Source organism: Cavia porcellus, unplaced genomic scaffold, assembly GCF_034190915.1.
Source record: "Cavia porcellus strain 051 isolate PalLab524CR breed Dunkin Hartley unplaced genomic scaffold, mCavPor4.1 scaffold_1, whole genome shotgun sequence".
Classification (NCBI taxonomy): domain Eukaryota; kingdom Metazoa; phylum Chordata; class Mammalia; order Rodentia; family Caviidae; genus Cavia; species Cavia porcellus.
Window position 1 is genome coordinate 141936051 of NW_026947484.1, and position 14621 is coordinate 141950671.

Here is a 14621-nt window from a genome sequence, read left to right on the forward strand (position 1 = left end):
CTAACTCATTCCTGGAGGCAAGTATCACTCAGATACCAAAACCAGAGAAAGACCTAATCAAAAAGGAGAACTACAGGCCAATCTCACTAATGAACATTGATGCAAAGATTCTCAATAAAATTCTGGCAAATAGAATGCAGCAAATCATCAAGAAGATTATACATCATGACCAAGGAGGATTTATTCCAGGAATTCAGCGATGGTTTAACATATGCAAATCATTAAATGTAATACACCACATCAACAGAGCCAAAAACAAAAAACCACATGATCATCTCAATAGACACAGAAAAAGCTTTTGATGAAGTCCAACAGTTGTTCATGATAAAAACCCTACAGAAACTCAGAATAGATGGTATCTACCTCAATCTCATAAAAGCTGTTTATGACAAACCAGCAGCCAACATTATACTAAATGGACAAAAACTGAAAGCTTTCAGTCTAAAATCAGAAACAAGACAATACTGAAACCTGTGAGATGCAACTGTCACCATTCTTATTCAATATAGTTTTGGAAATATTAGCCAGAACAATCAGACAAGAAATAAAAGGAATAAAGATAGGAAAGGAAGAAGTTAAAGTATCACTATTTGCAGATGACATGATACTCTATAAAAAACTCCATTAAAAGACTACTAGAGGGGGCTGGGGATTTAGCTCAGCGGCATAAATGCCTGCCTTGCAAGCAGGCAATCCTGAGTTAGATCCCTGGTACTGATAAAAAGGAAAACAAAAACAAAACAAAACAAAAAAAAGACTACTAGAGGTAATAAACAAATTCAGCAGTGTAGCTGGATACAAAATCAACAGTCAAAAATCAATAGCATTCCCATACACAAACAAAAACTCACTGCGAGAGAAATTACAGAAATATCACCTTTCACAATTAAATCTAAAAAAATGAAATACTTAGGAATCAACCTAACCAAGAATGTAAAAGACCTATATGCTGAAAATTATACTAGTCTCTAAAAAGGAGACTGAAAGGGTATTAGAAAATGGAAGGATATTTCTTGCTCCTGGTTAATGAAAGGATTTTGCCCTAGATACGGTATTATGGCAGTGGGAGGCAGGATCAAGGAATGTTTACCTTGAGGTCACTTCCCCCTTCCCCCATGACAACCTCCTTTTCCTTTTACCAGTGGTGCAAAAAAGTCCCAATCATCTGCTCCCAAGTCAGCATTGCCCACCCTAAGTGCCACTCCAGTCAAAGGTTATATGTATATCTCGTGCTCCACATTCCGGCAGAGAAGCCAGGCCCCAGCAGTCATGGAGTGCTCTCGTGTCCTTAGAAGAAAGGCTGTTTTTATTTTATATTCTCTCTTTTATCATGCCGAAAACCCTATCAATTAGGAACAACCAACACTGTGAAAATGGTCATACTCCAAAACTGTTAAACGGATTTAATGCAAACCCAATCAAAACATCATTAACCTGAACCTTACAGATCTAGAGAAAACATTCCTAAAATTCATTTGGAAACAGAAGAAACCTAGAATAACAAAAGCAATTCTGGCCAACAAAAGCAATTCTGGCCAACAAAGGCAAGGCAGGAGGCATCTCAATTCCTGACTTGAAACTTTACTACAAAGCAAAAGTGATAAAATCAGCATGGTACTGGCAAAGAAATAGACCTGAGGATCAACGGAACCAATTAGAAGTTGCAAACACAACTACAAAGATACTCTGCTACCTTATATTTGACAAAGGGGATAAACATGTTCACTGGAAGAAGGATAGCCTCTTTAATAAGTAGTGTTGGAAAAAAATCGGCTTTCTACATGCCTAAGACTCAAAATAGACCCATGCCTATCACCATACACTAAACTAACATCAAAATGGATCAAGGATCTAAACATTAAAACAGAAACACTTAAATCCACTTGAAGACAACGTAGGTAGAAATCTTGGAGACATAGGTAGAAAATTCATGAAAAAAACACAAACTGCATGGGAAACCATACTACTGAGTTTTTGCTGGTTTATCAAATTGAATGGTTTGTACTGTTATTGTTTATTCACTTTTTGTAACTTGAACTATTTCTAAAATGACAATATGTAATTTAAAAAATGTAAATATGTAATATGTAATTTTAAAAAGTATAGAAAGAACACTTGCTAACTGCAATAATTCTTTTAATTTGCCTGTATAGAAAACTCAAAAACAAGTATAATTGTATCATCTAAGAAACATGGTGTTCAAACCGGGTACAGTGGCACATGCTTGTAATCCCAGCACTCAGGGAGGTTTAGGCAGGAGGATCGTTGCAAGCTCTAAGCCACCTGGCTTACAAAGTGAGCTCAAGGCCAGCCTGAACTGCACAGCAAGACCATCTCAAAAACACAAAAAACAAAAAAAGACAAGAAAATTGATGTTTCCTTCTTGACCCTTATTCTCTCATTTCTTATGTAACTTCTCCAGCTAGAACCTGCAATACTATATTGAAAGTAACTGATGACTGGCACTCCTCTATTCCTAATTTTAAAGAGAATATATGCCTAGTAATTCATTATTAAACATCATATTTTACATTAAGTTTTGTAAATATCCTTTATCAGATAAAAGTAAGTCTTCCTTCAATTCCCAACTCACTAAAAATGTTTGCCATAGGGCCAGGGATATAGCTCAGCAGCACAGCCTGGCAAGCACAAGATTGTGAGTTTGATTCCCAGTACCAAACAAAACAGAATAAAAACATTTGCCATAAATGAATACTAAATCAGACCAAACACATCTACTGAAATGATTATAGATTTTCATTTTAATCTGTAAAATTATGTTAACATATTTTCTATTAACCCAACATTGAATTCTTAATTTGGCTTATTGATTCTAAATCTGGTGTTTTGGGTGAATTTCCATATCTATGTTCACAAGTAAATTGGCCTATATTTCTCCAGTATACTAGCCTTGTCTGGCTTTGGTACGAGGTAATAGTAGCTCCAAAAAATGTGGTGGGAAGCATTCCTTCTCCTTCATATAAATATCCTGTGGCACAGAAACAGAATATCTGGGTGTAAGTATTTTTCTAGATAGTTTCAAACTATCTTCCAAAAGTCTACACCAACTTACACTCCTGAGTGCATTCTGTCACATTCTGGCTAACATTGCTAAAAAGAATTTGTTTTGCTATAGACTAGGATTGAATTCAGGGCCTTTGTACTAAGCCACATCTCCCATCCTTTCCTCTCCCCACCCCTTAAATTTTGAGACAGGGTCTCAAAGTTAATAAATTACCCAGGTTTGGCTCAAATGTGGACTCTTCTGTTTCATCCTACTAGAGTGCTGGTCTTAAGACACATGAGCAACCACATGTAAGCTGCACGTTTTTAAAACTAAGATCTCATCTGAAGAGCAAAAAAATAACATGTACAGTAAAAACATTAATAAGATTTCTCCAAATACTAGTGAGATAAAGCATCTTTCCACTTTAACCACCATTTGTCCTTCTTATATCAGACTTATTTCCTTTTTCTTTCTAGTGACAGTCTATCCATACAAGATCACTGGTTTCTTGATTGAAAAGTAGTCTAAAATGTTGTAAGGTTTTTCTTAAACCAAAATTCCAAAGTAAATACAATGTTAAATCTCAAACTATACTTGCAAATAACTCTATGTTCCTAGTCATCTATCTTGCTAACAAAAACTGTAATAAGAAATCAATGATTTTCTCACTATGTAAATAAAGTTCTAAAACATTTGCTCATAAGGGATTTTTTAAAAAGCAGCCATTATTTTCATTATAACTAAACAAAAAACAAAATATTTTAAAATACTGACTCATCAACTAAACACCAATGATTTACTTTGATAATTTCATTTTTAGATGACTATAAATTATTCTTTAGATGACATAATATGGAAAAAGTCTGCTTAGAAGCAGCTTCAATATCAGCATGAGGCATTTAAAAATCTGTCTGGAAACTGTAAATTAATGCAAACTGATAGTAACAGTAAATGTATTTATGGCCTATTTTAATCCCAAAATAATCATGTACCATAGGTACTAAAAACAGGAGTGCAGCCTGGACTGCAAGCATGGCTGCAGTAGAATCCTTGCCTAGCATGAGCAAGGCTCCTAGGTTCAATCTGCAGCACAAAGTGGGGAGGGGAAGGAAGAGAAGGGGAAGAGAAGCAAAAACAAACCTTCAAAACAAAGCACACCTCACAAATTTATATCAAATCAACACTAATATAAGAATACTTTGGCTGAGCATGGCAGTGTACGCCTATAATCCCAGCACTCGGGAGGCCGAGGTAGGAGGCAGGAAGGTCACTGGAGTTAGAGGCCAGCCTGGGCTACAATGTGAATTCAAGATCAGTTTGAACTTCATAGTAAAACCCTGTCTCAAAAAAAAAAAAAGGTTAGCTGCAGGTGATTTGTCTCTGAATAGACTTTAACAAGCACAAGAAAAAAAACAGTTCATCCACAAAACTGGGTATTCAGGACATAACTTACGTAAGTAAAAGTGAATAGGGAATATTACTACAGAGTTTTGAGGAAACACTCAAAAAATCAGAGACAATTTATTTGATAAGTTTTGCCTTGAAACACCAAAAAAAAATTACATGAATTGAGAAGACAATGCAGTATTTATCTCACTATAAAAAAAAACAAGATGAACAGTATCTTCATTTAGCAAAATTTACTCTAAGCCAAATACAATCATAAAAATCTCTATAAAATATTAAAATCAGTTCCTCAAAAAGTTAAGCAGTTAATATATAAGCTATCAATTTCCTGTTACTTATATACAACAACGCTGAAAAGATATTAACAAAAATTGTATAAAAATATAGCAGCATTATCCATAATAGTCAAAAAGTTTAAAAACACAGGTGTTTATCAATTGATGAGTAAGCAAACTGTTGGCTATCCATACAATGTAATATAATGCAGTCAGAAAAAGGAATGAAGTACTGATATATGCTTCAACACGAATCAACCTTGAAATATTGCTAAGTATAAAAGAGTCAGTTACAAAAGAACACAATCTGCAGGTAGCCACTTATATCAAACGTCCTATATGGGCAAATCCACAGAGACAGAAAATAAACTGGTGGTTGCCTACGGCCGAACTGTGCAGAAAGAACAAGTAACTACAAATGAATATGAGGCTTCTTTTGGAAGTGAGGAAAAAGTTCTACAATTAGTGTAATAGCTGTACCACTTTGTGAATGTATTAAAACTGCTGAATTATACACTTTAGCATAAATTATTGCCTGCAATCCCAGCACTTGGGAGACTGAAGGGCAAGGATCACCATGAGTTTGAGGCCAGCCTGAACTACACAATGAGAGCCTGCCTTAAAAAACAAATAAATTATATGATATGTAAATTACACTGCTTTTAAAATAATGTAGTCTATAAACATGAATTAGATAAAGATAATTTCAAAATAACACTTAGAAATACGATTTCAAAACTGTTCACAGGCAATTTTATGAAAAATATTAAGTCAACATAAGGAATATATCCATCACCTAAATGTTTTCTAGTGCCCATCTATAATCCCATTTATAATCTCTCCTGCTTTTCCTACTCCCAAGCATCTGTTGATCTTTTTTTTTTTTTTTTTTTTTTTTTTTTTTTTTAAAGGCAGGATCTCTCGATTTTAACCAGGCTGGCCTTGTAAACCTCCCTTCAGCTTCCTGAGAAGCTGGGAACATAGGTACATGCAGCTGTGCCTGACCTATCCTTCTGTGGTTTGTATTTTCTAGAATTTTATATAATGGAAATCATGATATATGTACTCTTTATTTGGCTTCTTTTACTCAAATTAAATTGAGACTCATTCATATTTTTTTACATTTATTTTTGCCCATTTACTGCTGGGTCTACTATTCCATAGTATGAACATTCTGTACTAAAATTTGTTCATATATCCAACCATACAGAATATTAATTTGTTCATATATCCAACCATGCAGAATATAGGTTTCTACTTTCTATTATAAATGAAGTTACTATAGCCATGTGTGCATATGGCAGGTGAAAATTCTACTACATAACCACCAATGCCTTGATATGTATGAATGCACATATGACTGAAAATTCTACTACATAACCACCAATGCCTTGATATGTATGAATGCACATATGACAATTTTCTCTTACATAACTACCTAAGAGTACAATGACTATATATTTATATATTTACCTTTTTTAAAAAAAATTAACTTGGGACCAGGGATACAAATCAGTGGCGCAGCACCTGGCTAGCAGCCATGAGGTACTGAGTTTGATTCCTGATACAACCCCCACCCCAAAAAAGTTAACTTGTTTTCTAAAGTTGTTGAACCATTTTTACATTCCAATTGTAACTGCTCTACACCCTCCCAAATACTTAATGTAGTTTTTTAATTTTAGCTATCCTAATACACAGTGGTACTTCATTGTGACTTAAATTTGTATTTTCCTGAAGACTAACTATAGCAAATATCTTTGTATATTTATTTGTCACCTGTATAACTTCTCTGATGCAGCAGATTGTTTAAGTCTTTTGTTATTATTTAGAACTGGACAGTTTCCTTATTATTTCATTTTAAAAGAGTTCTTCATATAACTTCTGATATAGCCTTTTATCAGATGAATAATTTTCAAATATTTTCCCCTAGTCTGTGATTTGCCTTTAAATTCTCATGACGAATAGAATCTTTAATTTTGATGAAGTCTAATTTACCAATTTATTATTTTTGCATCACGTTTCTTGGTGACATAAATCTGTGCCCAACTTGAGGTCACAAGTGTTTTCACCTATGTTTCTTTTCACAAGTTTCATAATTTTAGGTTTTACACTTATAAGTATTATTCATCTTGGCTTAATTTCTTATTTTGTTGTTTCCTTAAAACCAAGCATTGCAGGCTGGGGATTTAGCTCAATGGCATAAGCTCCTGCCCTTGCAAGCAGGCAGTCCTGAGTTCAATCCCTGGTACCAATAAAAAAAAAAAAAAAAAAGTATAAAAAAAACCAAGCATTGCTAAGCAGTTCAGACTGGCCTACGTAGCCTATGGCCTATGTAGATTGGTTCTGAACTCAAGACAATTCTTCTGCCTCAGCCTCCTGAGTGCTGGGATTACAGGCATGCACCATTACACGCACCCGTTGTTTTTTTCTTTGTTTTGCTTTTAAGTTTGGTTCTTTGAGACCGGGTGTCATGCATATGGTGCAAAATATGTATGCAAGCAAGCTTGTTTTGTGTGTGTGTATATATATATATACCCAATTGCACCTGATATTAAAAAGGCCATCTCTTTTCTCTTGGATTAGTTTTTACTTTTATCAAAAGCAGTTGTTCACTATGTAACAAGCCTTTTTCTGGACAATATTCTGTTTATCTATCTTAATGACAATAATACCACAGTCCTGATTACTACAGATTTCACTGTGCAGTTCAGGATATCTTTGAACTTACCTTGCAGCCTAGGTTGGCCTCATACTCCCAGCAATCTCCCTGTCTCTTTCTTCAAGTGCTGGGATTATGGGCATGTGCCACCACACCTGGCTTGTAGCTTTATAATTCTTGATGTTAATCTTTCAGTCTTTTTAAAACTTGCTCAAGATACTCTACATACCTGTTTTTTAATATGAATTTTAGAATATGTCTATTTGTATAAAAACACAGCTGGAAGCTTGCTTGCAGCAAGTGACCACAACAGCCCTCTTTCTAAATCCCTTATATTCTATCCAGGCTTCATACCCTTAGGGTAGACAATGCTTCTACCCAGGGTGGCCTTCTCATTATGTACATTATGCTAAACCAATCAGTGGACTCATTTAATACTAACAGATCCTTGATCCCAGCATCACACACTCCAGATCCAGCCACCTCTAAAGAACCCCACCTATGACTGCATGAGGCTTTAAGGGAATATCTAGACACAAACCATGATAGCTAGCATTTACAATGCTCTGGGTTCAATTCCCAGTATTGGAGGTAAGGGTGAAGGGAACTAAGACAAAGCTAAGGATATAGTTCTATGGTACAGCACAAGCTTAATATGTGCAAGCTCCTTGATTCAACTGCCAGTATTGGGGGGGGGTGTATATGTATGTATGTATATATATATATATATATATATATATATATATATATATATATATATGGTCAGGAGTGGTGGTTCTAACTCCAGCACTCCAGGAAGCCGAGGCAAGAGGATCACAAGCTCAAATTCGGCCTGAGCAACTTACAGACTTTGTGAGACCCTATCTCAAAATTAAAAAATAAAAAGGGAACAGGAATGGGGGGTTGTTCAGTGCTGAGGCAACTTGGTTCAATCCCCGATACTGGGGAAAAAAGGAATAGATGCTCAATTTTGTCTAATTTGGGGGGGGGGGGGGTTGCCAGGAATCAACTTTGTGCTTGCCAAGCGGGCACTTATGCCACTGAGCTAAATCCCTGGCTGTCTAATTTTTAAATATTTATTGAAATAATCACATTGTTTTTATTCTTTAGTGTGTTAATATGTTGAATTACAATGCTTTTCAAATGTTGCATCAATCTTGCATTCTTGAGATAAACCTTACTTGATTATAATGTGTGAGCCTTTTTATATATTGTTCAGTTCCACTGGCTAAGTATTTGTTTAGAATTTCTGCATCTATGTTCAAGAGGGGACAATGGCCTAGTTTTCTTTGTAAACTCTCAATCAGGCTTTGAGGACCTAAGGTTTTATTTTGCAGATTTTGTCTTTGAAAAATGTTGAAGTACATTTACAAAGCCCACCAACATAATAAAACCATGATTTGGCCAAGCACATTTCAAATTTACATGGACCAACTCCACACAAGAACTGTAAACATTATGTATTGTAAATATAAAAATAAAATATCTGCTCAAAAAAGAAATTTCTATCATTTTTATTATTTTCAGTACATTCTTTCACATTTAAAGTATTCTAGTTTCAAAGATAAATGATATGATTATCATACAGTTACTAAGGTTATTAATAACTTAGTCAACTACCGCTGGAAGATGAGTTTAGTGGTATTACAGCAGCTGTTCAAACTCTATTTTATCTTATTTTGAACCGTATATGGACCCCTGACAAGCTTCTGGAGAACTAAATCTTCCTCCAAGGTATCTGATGGAGAGGGAATGGGGATTAAAACAAGGTCTCTCTATATAGTCCAGGCTGGCTGGCCTCAAACTTGTGGCAATCCTTCTGTCTCAGTCTCCTGAGTACTGGGATTACAGGTGTGTGCCCATGCTCAGCAGAACGGTTTTTAAATAGCAATCTGCTGCAGGATGACTATAATAAACAGGTGCATTGGAATTCTGAGAGAAATAAAAACAGAAGTCATCCACAAATTGACTCTGGGATGCCTAGAACATAAATCTCAAAGGTGAATGAAAATAATGAGTTTTGTAATATATGGGAGATGGGAAAGACTACTACTATGGCAAATATTTAAATTTTGTAAGAATACAGAATACTCAAAAAACATTCAAAGAGAAAAGCTCATATGCAACTCGCTCAATTATATACACATAATGCCATTAATAATTTCTTAAAAATCATCTTCTCCTAAATGAGTTTAAATTCATAGACAACTGGCACTCATTGGCCAGAAAACTGGCACAACTGACACCAAAAATATTTTCATTATTTACTTTTTTCCTTCAGTTACCACTAAGTTTGTGTTAAGGTTCTTGATCTATAGTTTTTATGATTGTGAACTCAGCATGTACTAAATTATATAAACACCACAATCCTTTCAACAACTACTGAAGAGCTCAGCAGTATGATACTTAGTATTTCCAAAACAAATGTGAAGCAAGTGTGTCCTTTTAACATTCTATACTCTAAAAAGTGAGACATGAAGTATTTGGTTGAATTAATTAAACCTTTGAGATCTAATCCAAGATGCAATTTTTCAAAGACCCCTAAATCTCTGCCTCTGAGTGTAAGCTCTCTGGCTGAGACTGAAAAAAAACAGCAAACAGGTAAAGAATAGTTTACCTATAGAAAGATGATTTGGAACTTTTTTTCAGCATGGGGAAATGAGCCCCAGAACTGTAACAGACATGTATTCTAAGTGTTCTACTACTGAGCTATCCTTTCCACAGTTTTTATTTTTTTAAACCAGCCTGTGCTGAATATCCTGGCTGACCTAATATGCTTTAACCTCCCTAACAGCTAGGATTACCTGTAACTGTGACACCTGTAATTTATTTGGTGGGAAAAGTATACTGGAGATTGCACCCCAAACCTTTGCAATGAGAGCTACCAACCCAGCTCTGACCTTTTTTCCTTTTTTTTGAGACAGGGTCTTACAAAGTTGCTGAACTTCCCAGGCTGGGTTTGAACTTGCCATCCTCCTGCCTCAGCCTCCCAAAGTCCTGGGATTACAGGTATGCACCATGACACCTAGTTTACCTGTAACTTTTAAAATTAGGTTGAGTGCCAGGCGTGGTGGCACCTGCCTATAATCCCAGCACTCTAGAGGCTGAGGCAGGAGGATCTTGCGAGTTCAAAACCAGCCTGGGCTACAAAGTGAGCTCAAGGCCAGTCTGAAATGCAAAGTGAGACCTTGTCTCAAAAAGACAAAAATAAAATAAGGTTGAGACATTTAAAAAAATTTTTTTTTTTTTTTTTTTGTCTTTTTCGTTTTTACCGGTACCAGGGATCAAACTCACAACTGCCTGCTTGCAAGGCAGGCACTTATGCCGCTGAGCTAAATCCCCAGCCCCTAAGCCATTTAAAATTCTTAGACATCAAAAACAGCAGACTATCAGCAATTTTATTTAACTCAACTTCATTTACCTTTAAGCTATTCTTGATTATTTCACAGTCTTTTGCAGGCAAAAATCAAGATGCCTACCACAGGTCTCAGCAACAACAACAACAACAAAAAAATGAATGAATTGGTATTAGAAAAGGTCTTTATGAGGCGGAAACAAAACTGTCCTCAGTTTATAGATCTGCTCTCATAACTACCACAGTTCTACTTCCAGACTTCTGCTGACTACAGGTTTAAATTATTAAACCCAAAGACTAAGAGAGAAGCAAAAAAAAAAAGTCCCTCATTTCCACTTCTGACCTCTTCATTCATTCCTCATTAGTCTTCCCTACCAAACAAATGTTGTTTCTGTTTGGACTGTAGCAAGACCTTAAGCTTGGGGATTTAGCTCAGCAGCATAAGCGCCTGCCTTGCAAGTATGTGGTCATGAGTTCAATCCCCGGTACTGATAAAAAAAAAAGAAGAAAAAAAAATTCATTAAAAAAAAAAAAAAAGACCTTAAGCTCTACCAATTTATATTTTCTCCACAGAATGGAGCTTATGAAGATGAACAAATACAAAAACAGTAGTCTTGAGTATGTGTGCCTCTTCTCCAGCTTCTCATCCTCTGGTGGGTCATCCTGTAAACTTTAGGATATATTCTTTTGGTCACTCTTCAACTATATTCTCCAGTTCTGCTCAATACAATTTAAAGTTTATTTACAACTGTCTAGCTGCTGTGTTTTATTTCTCAATATGTTCTAGACTCATAGCAGAAGTACTACAATCAATGATCAACAAGCATATATAACTAGGCATGTTTAACCAAAGATAATACTTTAATAAATACAATGTGAATACACAAAAAATGAAGTCATAAAACACCTATTCTTAATATAGTTCATAAATACATCATAAAATTTACTACTATGGAGACATGAGAAAAGATTTATAACAATATTAAATAAAAATTTAAAAGCAGAAATATGATATACTCAATGACTGCAAGTGAAAACGGTTTGCATATGCAAAATGCAACACAGTATGCCAAAGAAACAAAACTGTGATAAAGAAATGAGAATATGGCAGATTTTTAATTTAAAGAAATCTTAATGGTATTGTAAGATTTTTCAGTGTTTATGTATGTCTCAGGACAAAACTTGAAAATCTTAAAATACTTAAACACATCTTTCATTGCTATTATAATGCTGTTTATGTAACAAATTTTGTTTAAATAAACAAACTGCTCAGAGTATCCTATCCTTCTGTGCATATGGGAACTCTTTCTTCCAGGAACTCTTCTATTTTATTTTCAGTTAATGTGAGGCAACAGCTATTTTATTCTATTCTAGTGGTCTAGTCTAGATTCTTTTCTTTTCTTTTTCTGTTACTGGAGATTGAACCCAAGACTGCGCACTTGTAAAGCAGGCACTTATGCCACTGAGCTAAACCTCCAGCCCCTATATTCTTTTCTTTCAGTTTTTTTTTTTTTGTGTTGGTGACTGAAGAGTTAATCCAGATCAGAAATATTTTACTAGAGAGAAGGCTGAGGTTTTTTTGCCTCTTTATGGGGGAAAGGGCTAGAGGTTGAGCCCAAGGCCACACATGCATTCTACTAATGAGCTACACCTCCAGCCCTTCAGCCATTCTTGCACTAAAGTGATTTATTCAGGTAAGCTGAGTCTCTAAGAGCAGGTATCTTGCTGGCACCACACTAAAAAGTAAGCAGCTTTAAAAGTTCTCTCATTAGAAACCTCTGAATAGCAATGTCCTCTCTCTTTCTCCAAACTGCTAGCAACACTTTTAGACTCACTGTCCACTGTCCCTCACATGTTTCTCAAACACTGCTCCCATTTACCTGGTAACCTTCTCTGCATTCCATCTACTACCCCCACCCTGCCTCACTTCCAGAAAAAAATAGGTATGTCAATAATGATTGCCATAAATTTTCTTGGACTAAGCCTCTTTTAATATATCCAGTATTTTAAGAATTCACCTTTCAGTAAATACGAATTATAGAAAATAACCGCTGTTCAAGCAGCTCTAGTTGAAGAAAAACAGAGTAGAACTAAGCATAGGCCTTTGCTGAAATAATTCAAATGTGAAAAAGAAAAAAAAAAAAACTTTTGAGCCGGGCGTAGTGGCTCATGCCTGTAATCCCAGCCCTGGGGAGGCTGAGGTGGGAGGATTGTTGCAAGTTCAAGACCAGCCTGGGCTACAAAGTGAGCTCAAGGCCAGCCTGAACTGCATAGCAAGACCCCATCTCTAAAAAGACCAAAAAAAAAAATTGGGGGGGGGGGGGTTGATAAACTCACTTTGTAGTCTAGGTTAGCCATGAACTCATTATGTTGTCCATGCCTCGAATTTGTGGCAATCCTTCTGCCTCAGCCTCCCCAGTGCTGGAATTACAGGTGTGCATAAAGAAATGAGAATACAGCAGATTTTTAACTAAAGAAACCTTAATGCTTAATACCTGGCTTTTAATTTCTATAACTATTTCTAAGTTGTTTTTTTATCTCTAGGGATATTCATAGAAAAACCTTATAACTTAGGAATACTATTTTGAGATAGTTTCTTTTCTTTCTTTCTTTCACATCTTTGCTTATCTAATTCCACCTCCTCTATAAGGCTCCAGACAAATTTTACCCTCTTTATGAAATCTTAGTAACAGTAAAAATTTATTTACTGTTGGCAGACATTTACATATGGCAGACACATCAGAGTTACCTTTAGGATATGTCAACTTATTTAATTCTCACAATATCCCTATGAGTGTTACTATTTATCCCCATTATTTTCCATTCAGTTTGTTGTTTGTTTGTTTGTTTGTTTGTCTGAGACAAGTCTTGCTGTGCAGTTTAGGCTTGTCTTAAACTCACTAGATAGTCCAGGCTGGCCTTGAGCTAAAGCAATCCTCCTGGTTTAGCCTTCCAAGTGCTGGGATTGCAGGTTTGCAACACCGTGCCCAGCCTCCTCCATTATTTTCTCAAGGAAACACAAGATCAGAATTCTAAGTAATTCTGCTCAGGTTATATAGCCAGTAATTTGCAAATCCAATTTTTCTCAAGTAATCTGGCTAGAATCTATGCTCTTCTTAATCACTTCTGTATGATTCTTCCTTCAAATGATAAAAATTCTACAGAAGGAAAACTGGGCATAAATACACCCTCTGTCATAGCTAAAAAGTATGAAGTCACTAGCTATGACTGCAAGATTAACACCTTAAGGGATAGCCCATGCCATCAACATCAGATTTAGTATTACTAAAATTAGGAAACTGACTAAATATATTTAGTTGCTTCTTAATGCATCTCTTCCTAGTGAGTCACACCTATAAAACTGACAGACCAACCTATTACCATGTCCTAAAAGAGAATTAATACTTAAAATCAAATGACATTACTTCAGCATATGCACAAAAGCTGATAATCAGCAATGAGGAGAAACGTTGAAATCTGAAAGTCTGTCAGGCCTGTGAAGCTGAACAAAATTTAAATAACTGTTTTTCAGTTCATCAAAATGAGAATATAAAAACGGAGGTTCAAAGACATAATCTATCTGGAATTACACTCTAATCAATCCTTATAGAAATGTAGGTCAGAGTTAGCAAAACAACTTAAAACTAGATATTAAGAAATGCCCATGGACGATATGCAAAAGAAAACACCTTTCATGAAACAAGACTTTTAAGAATTTTATGGGCTGATTAAATATCACTTTTCAAATGTACTGCTAATACAGATCCAATTTACACACAAAATAAAGACCAAATTTTTGGCTAGCTCTTTAGGCACTTCAGCTACCTCTTGAAAAGATTAATGTGATCTTGAATCACAAAGGAATTTTGATTATGTGATTTAACTTGTTTTCTTTTAATACCTATCAGTTTTAGTATC

The 14621-nt window shown here is 35.4% G+C and overlaps 1 protein-coding gene across 1 annotated transcript in view; it reads right to left on the reverse strand.

The window, feature by feature from the left end:
- Rnf115 (ring finger protein 115) overlaps positions 1–14621 on the reverse strand; it is an 88692-nt gene that overhangs the window by 41000 nt on the left and 33071 nt on the right. The window lies entirely within an intron of this gene.